Genomic DNA, 7897 nt, shown 5'->3' with positions numbered 1-7897 from the left:
TCCTTATTTTAAAAGCTTGTTTGAAAGAGAGACCTTTTTTCAGGACTGTCCTAGTCATCTTCTCCAGAGTATCATCTTTGCTTATAGACCTCTTCCTCCTGATGTTTAGTGTATGTCTCAGATTAGTTCTGCGCATGTGGTTATTTAACTTGCCTTTTGAAAAATAGATGAGGAGCTCTATGACTGTAACATGAATGGACTTGTGCGAAAAAAGATACAGGACAAAATGTACATATGTTTGTGCTGTGTGACTCATACTATTCTCAAAACATCCCACTTGACCTTTTTGGATTGGTTACAGGTAATACAGGCAGAGTTTCAAAAGTAGAAGGGAGTATTAAAAGATATAAGTTGCTCTTGTTTGGAAAGCGGTAGAGTGGTATTATTGAAGCAGAAGTACACATAGAATGCATTCCAGGCTGAAGTGGGTGAATGAGCAAGTCTACGAATGGACATAGCATTCCTTCTGGAACACCTGAGAGGTTAGGCGGATGGTGACTGCAAGCTAAGAGAATGCTGAGTGCAAATCTCTGTCGACAAGCTGTGCCTCCTGCTCTGCTCCACCTGGGGAATGTGTTACCTAATGGGCCACAAAATGCCTGGAGACCACAGCTCTCTTATCGCTGATATTAGATGACCCTGCAGAAAAACAGGAATCCATCATGAAGAATAAGACCCTTGCAGAAAAGTAGGATTGAAGGCTTTTCTCTTTTTCTGTAGAGAGCAGGAAAGAATGGTAGGTAATGTTATCTTGTTCACAGTTACAAGAATCCTGCTTGCAGAGGCTATGGGTTTTGAGTTTCTAATATGTATATAAAGTTTCACTGCACAATGGATCTTTTGTCTACAGCAAACTGAACACTCCCCCCTCCTTCTTTTCCTCTCTTCTCTTGTAAAAAAATGCATTCATGTGCTTGTGGGGCTGTGAGGACTCAGGTTTCTGCTATCTTTGTGTGCCATGTCGTCACTCGCCCCCGCGAGCTGAAATGTGCATCTTGCACAGGCAGGCGCACTGCCAGGGCTGCTTCCAGCTATGGATTAGGGAGAATCCAGGAAACAACGGACTCCTGACAAAACAGCAGCATGACAGGTAACTGAAGTTGCACTGGGGAGAGAAGAGGCAGACGATAATTACAGAGCTTTTTGTTTTCTGGGCACTCTTAGCTGGCTACTTAAGTGCCTGATCTGAAATCTGTGCCTTGTAATTACAGTAGTGGGCCCCATTAGGGCAGAGGTCTTGGTGGGGATTATTCTCCTTCTCTTCTTTCCTCTGTATGTGTGTGTGAGACCTCTCTACCTCCTCCTGCGTCATGTTGAAACCACAGCAGTCAGGGCAGGAGGAGCAGGAATTAGCCTTCCTCTTGTCTGACTGTCCTGTGTGCACAGTCAGATTCACACTTGCTGCCTGATCCCAGAGCCAGAGATGACAGTACCACGACCTGCACTTAGTGTGTCTGTGTGTCTTTTCCATCCTCCCTCTCCCTTTCTCCAGTTCCATAATACCTTTGCTCCTTGTGCTGACGCTGAGAGATTTGTGTTGATTATGACAGGGTTGTCACAGTGATGAGCGTGCGGCATGGCGTGTGTCATGTCGAGTTGACAGGGACTTTGGGCAATGGCGTCTGTAGAGACGGGTTGTGGCTCTAGGTGAAGCTGGCCTAAACCCCACCAGAACTGTGTCACCAGGTTGATGGAAGAAGGCCAAGAGATTTGCTGGTGGAGTTCAGAGGATAAACCTTGGCAATAGCTTGCCACGTTAATGTATTATTGTTTCACCAGACTGAGAAATACAGAAACAGAGGGCAAGAACAAAGAATTGGCCGTGGGACTCTGAGATTTGGCTTAAAGTGGGTCAACGTAAAAGGGGTCATCAAACACCTCCAACCTCTAGGCACAGAATCACCGATCTAGAAGTCAACATTAGATAGATCCTGCCTCTTTAAGCTGCTTGCCCTCCTAATAGATTCTTAAGCACTGGTTTTAGTGCATGTTAAACCAGGATTACCCAATCAATTACAGTCAGTACAAACAAGGATTACTTAAAACAGTGCATTTTTCTTGTTGAGAGGCTAAAAGCAGGCTAAATGGAAGAAGTAACGCTGCTGTTGATGCGAGGAGCAGTCACGATGGGGTCGTGATGACCCCAGACATGGGCACCACGGGGAGGAGATAAATCCTCATTTTTAGTTGATGTATTCAGGAAGCTTTGAAATGGATCCCCTGAAATGTTTTGCAAATGTTTCTGCTAGATTTGGTAGAATCAGTTTAAATTTTTAATTTCCTGAAAATGACACATTTTGTCTTAAGAAAATGTACACCAGACAAAATTTACAGCGTAGTCTGGAAGATGATTCATCGATTTTATTTCCCTGTGTATATACTGTATACAAGTATGTGTTTCTGATGTTGCCCAGCCATTCAGGCTGTGTGAAGAAAAATAGTTTTTCAGTGGGTGTGGAGGTCTCTGAGAGTTGATCAACCCTCAAACTCACATACTCGCCCTTTCTCTGAACTCAGCTTTTGTTTACATTTTAATCACAATCAACAGCTGTAACCTCCTTCACAATACCCAGCAAGTAAGGACATATATATACTTGCCAAACCAGATCCCTGTGCTCATGTGTGTCTGTGTTTACACATTTGTTCTCTCCCACGTGAGCCACCACACACCCCTTAGATACTGAAATACATAACCTTTGTTTTATAATACTATGTTGCATATGATTGGTTGTCTAGCTGCCTGTCATCTGTCAACCAGAGCTATTGTCTTGGAGTCCTCAGACAGCAGTAAGTATGTGTCATTAGAATGGGCTTATGTGTCATCTTAACCTCTGCACGTGTCAGTCTGTCTTTAGAGTGCAGCCATGGATGTGAAGAATCCTGCAGTATCTTACACAGCCAGAACTCTGACTAGTCTCTCTCTCTCTCCCTGTTACACACACACACACACACACACTCTCTCCCCCTCTCATTCAGTTTTCCCCTTGTTGTCAGTCAGTGCTGAGTGACTGGTGACTAAGAGCCCTCTCCTGTGTAAGAGGTCAGCAGGCTCCTTGGAAAGAAAGAGTAGCTGTCTTTTTGTAAAGCAACTGTTCCCAGAGCATTTTGATAGCAGTTTGTCAGTCAGTCAGCCATTTCTAATCACAATACCCTGTTAATGGTTGAAGAAGGACGATGAGACAGTGGGGTGTTTCTGATTGGAGAAACTCAAGGCTTGTAGTGTCTGTGGTTTCACAGAATGAACCGTTTTGTGACCACAGCCACGCAGGAAAGGCAAGGTGTACTGTTCCTCAACAATGCTTATGGCACCACTGCCATTATCAAAAGCTGCTATTTAATAGGGCTTCTTCCAAGGACTTAATATAGCAAATTATGTTTATACTTAGGTGTGATTATCATTGGTCTCTCTGTTTGATTGGCGGTGTGGCAAACAAAGGGCATGGAACATCTTCTTTTATGTGACTATGAAGCAAATGTTAGTGCAGTACATTGTAGCCAAGTGCTAGATTTTTGGTTGTGTGAAAGTAACTCACCAAATTAGCAAATTCAAACACAATTCAAAGGTAAAACAACCTCCCTCCCCTTCCGAAAAAGTGACTGTTTGTCCCCAATTTGAAATGAATCTTACTTAATTAAGAAGCAATGAGAGTCCACAGATAGCATTCCTTAATTAGCTTAAGCTGGCTGCTGTAACCAGATCCACTGCATTAATGACAACACAGCCCCTGTGAAAAGCATCATTGTTCTCAAGATAATTGTCCTTTTAGTTAACGCGGCCCGGGAAGGGTTCTCCTTGTTAGAGGAGCTGGCTGGGACCAAGGACAGCCGGAGGCAGGGAGGAGACTGGGACAGATACTGGCCCAGTGCCCGTTGTGACAAGCCCACTTGTGCCCTCTGCTGAAATCCCCTTAGTATGCAGTGGAATTAGCTGTCCCCAGGGTGTGGCACCAGGGGGTTGGTCATTAATTATATATGCCCTGAATCTTAACGAATGAGGAGCAATCAATAAAATAAAGCAGATGTATGCAAATAGCATGCTGATTATACTGCCTAATGACATGTCATGTACTTGGCAGGAGAGAGCTGATGGGGGGGGAGGAAGGAAGGAGATGCACATACAAAATGAGTCAAAATACCAGTCTTGTCTCATGTTGAAAACATGCATGGGTTCAGACACTGTAAATTATTTTACTACATTTTTTATAGCAGTAGATTTGAGCAGTGTTTTGGCCTATGAAGCTGCACTGTTTCATTAGCTCGTTAGATTCTTTTCCAGATCTTATCATTGCAATTTTATGTTTCTCTGTGAGATAGTGTGCAGTGAATGTCAGCCAGGAAATGGTGTGAGACTTAAAGGTTGGGTCGGCTGGAATTTGAGCAAGGTAAGGTAAACTCTGGTGGATTGTGAGCTGTTGGGGTGTTAGTGGCACTGCTGATAAGGGCTATAAGGGAAAGGAGGAGAGAATAGTTCACCTGCTTGGAACTCTGCCCCTGCACTGAGATCTCATTGTATCCAGCCAGCTGGAGCTGTTGGAAACTCTATACCTGCCTTTAAGCAGAGAGGGAGGGCAGCCAAGAATTAACTGCTGCCTCATCCTGGCAGCCGCCAAGGATGCTGTCTGCCTCCATTCATGGTGAGCGTGAGAGGGCAAAGAGGAAAGAACCAAAAGAGGAGGGGAAAGAAAACAGTGCTGGCAATGTGTGTCACAAAAACCTGAAAGAAATTAGGAATAAAGAGGAATTAGCAGTATTAAGAATGATTTATCTTGCTTGGTCTCTGTACAGTGTATGTGAAGATGTTGTCTGTACAATAGTACAGACAGAAGTAAAACAGAGAAATGCACGTCTGCACTTCCTCAAAGAGACACAGCTCATATTGGTGAATAGTATCGATATCATGGCCAAACTGTGTGTTTAGACTGTACTCTGATAAAGGATATTTTATCCACTTTGAAAAGTCTTAACACATTTACCTGCAACAAAAATATTCAATATTAGTCAGTATAACTGGAGGTGTCATCTCCAACTGACAGCAAAGATCGCTGTATTGGGCCACATTATACTAATTAAAGTCCAGCTCTTCCAGGTCTGTCATGGTTTATTCTCATAGTGCCTGACTAGACTTAGGGTTTGATTACTCCCCCCCCCCCATGGTCTTCCAGTTTGCCTTCAGCACAGTGAAATCTAAGACTTAAGCACTTCAGGAGGCCAGGACAGTCCAAGGAGAGGCCAGGGAACAGGTGGTGACCCTGTGCAGCCTGGGAGTATATTATTGACCAGGGTCCAGCGGCCAGATTGATTGCTTTATTGTATTGCCATGAACCTCAGTGGCCAGAGACATCTGGGTGACCCTGGCTGGACAGAGCATCGCAGTGACCCTCACCTTAGCTAAAGAGTTATGTGGCTTTGACCTGCTCCCTAATGGGGAGGTCTTGACCTGCTCAGCCACTGGCCTTAGTACAGAGCTAAAGTGGACCTATGCCTCTCCCTCCATGGTGTCACACTGGTAATTTAGTGGCTGGGGGTATGCCAGGGTCTTGAGGGGCCACCTAGTTTTTGGCCTGACTGTGCCCTGACGTTAGACCTCCCTGTGACCCACCGACTTTCATTGTGTCAGCACGATGGGTAGATCCAAGGAAAATGTTAATTAATCTTCACCAAATTACTTCAAAATGGTGGGAAATCAATACATCTGTCTCAGATGTCCTCACTTCCAGCTAATGGTTCAGATAGATGGCTCATGTTGAAGTGGATTGATAGTTTTCATGAATTTCATTCAACACTGCAATTCTAAATTGTGTTCATTTATTTATTACTAATAATTTCAAAAAAAGCTACAAAGACAACTACATATTTTTATTGTCTGCATGTAGGACTTTCACATAGCAAGTGGAACCTGGTTCCGTGTGTGGTGCAGTGGTTTTCTGGGCTGGATGCCACGTTGACTAACCTTGTGCCCTGTATAAACAGGGCGAGACAACAGGCAGCACAGGGGAAACAGCCTTTACTCTGGTAGAGGCTGTTTCCCCCACCATCACTTCCTACTTCCACTTAGCTGACAAACAGAATATCTGTCAGGCAGGTTTTTCCTGTGCTCCATATACTTTTGTAGTTGTCAGCTGCAGCTTCTCATCACAAAAAACAACCATGCACTAAACACACTGGGTAAACAGTTGATTCTGTAATGCCTCTCCTTCTACCCCTCACGCAGTCTCTCTTCATTCATTGCCTTTTGTTTAATTTAAAGTTTCCCAAGATTTGCATCAAAAGATGCACACTGAGAAAGGATGCTTCAATGTTTTTAACCTTTTACAATACACCACACCCAGGCCTATGAACAGCAAAAAGATCCTCCCACTTTACAATGCAGATTTATTTTCCATCACCATCTTTAGTACTTGTTTCCTTCCAATAAATGGAAGGCATGGCTGTTAAGTGGAGATGAGTTGATTTGCTTTCAGTTTGAAGTGGACACTGTTGTCCTGTTCAAAGCAGGATGTGAAGGCCACTTCTTTTTTTCTTTTTAAAGCAAGTATCTCGTCACGACTGAGCTCGGTGTCCTTCCTAACCTTCTTATTTCATAACTTGCATTACTTTTTACAAAGGAAACATTCATACAAGTGAACATTCAACTCTGGCCATAGTCAACCTTTACTATTTTCATTCTGATCCACAGTCCCCACGAGCTGTCTTTTATTATTCTTACCTAAACCTTAAACTGCGGCCTTGTCATGGACAATGTGATTCTTTGGTATTGTGAGTTTCAAAGTTGGTACGTGTTGGAGAGGCCTACTTGTAGACTAGTGTGTGAATCATGAGGAAGGTAGAGGGTTGGCAGCAGGAGACAAGAGGTGGGAAGTGTGTTTGATGGGTGCTCACTACATACCTGCCCAAAAAGGGGAATGCATGGCAGCGCCCATGCCAACTGCAGCCGTTGTGGCTAATTACTGATAATCATATGTTGATAGGCAGGACAGATGTTCCTGCAAATAGCCCCCTCTCTGTATTACCACCTCAACACACACCATCTCCTTCTTTTTGTTGTACAAAAACATTTCTTAACCAAGCGATTAAACAAGCATGCTGTCAACATTAAGCAGCTTTCATTAAGACCCCGTCCAGCATTTCTGATGCTTCTGCAAAAAGTGCAACCTACTCCATCACCCACCCTCCTCTTACTCTGTCCCAATTAACACTCAGCCCCCATTTCATTGATTGGGAGAGGTGTAGTATTGGCTAGGTGGAGTATGAGCGAATTGATCACATTGACCCACCATGTGAACCATGAGAAAATGTTGAGCTGCAGATTTCTCACTCCCAGTTGAAAAAAATTGCCAGCAGACATGAAGCTGTTGGATACTGTGTGAGTACATATTGTGTGTGTGTGTGTGCATGCCTATTTGCATTGGGCATGGCTGTACTGTGTTGTGACAGGTTTAAGTACATGGGCTTTCATGTGGTTTTAGGGACTTAATAGGCACACGCCACACCTAAACTATATTCTTTGGGGGCCCTCGCTATACAAGTGTTGTTTTCCCCCCACATCTAATCATGGCCCCTTGCTCACATATACACACACAAACACACACACTCCCTTATAGCCAGTCAAAGGGCAAACCGCTGCCCCACCTCCTGAAGGTGCACCTGGCATCTGCAAGTCCACTCCAATTACATCTCCCCAATTACAGGTTATGAACCAATTAGTCACCCTCTCGTTTTACACTGCCCCTATCACTCTCCCTCCTCACAGCTCAAATATGTGGGCATCTGTTAGATATGGGGCAGAGGGTCCTATCATTGACAACATGAGGGAGGTTGCTGGTCTGAGGCATTTGCTTGTCAGTGCATCTTGGGGGGAGATTATATACTGTTATAATAATAATAATAATAATAATAA

At 44.0% G+C, this 7897-nt stretch overlaps 1 protein-coding gene across 1 annotated transcript in view; it reads left to right on the top strand.

Moving 5' to 3' along the window:
* The window catches only part of zfhx3b (zinc finger homeobox 3b), a 111094-nt gene that overhangs the window by 42618 nt on the left and 60579 nt on the right, over positions 1-7897 (top strand). The gene's annotated exons all lie outside the window — the stretch shown is intronic.

Source organism: Micropterus dolomieu, linkage group LG20, assembly GCF_021292245.1.
Source record: "Micropterus dolomieu isolate WLL.071019.BEF.003 ecotype Adirondacks linkage group LG20, ASM2129224v1, whole genome shotgun sequence".
Taxonomy (NCBI): domain Eukaryota; kingdom Metazoa; phylum Chordata; class Actinopteri; order Centrarchiformes; family Centrarchidae; genus Micropterus; species Micropterus dolomieu.
This window is presented reverse-complemented; position numbering and strand designations above follow the sequence as displayed.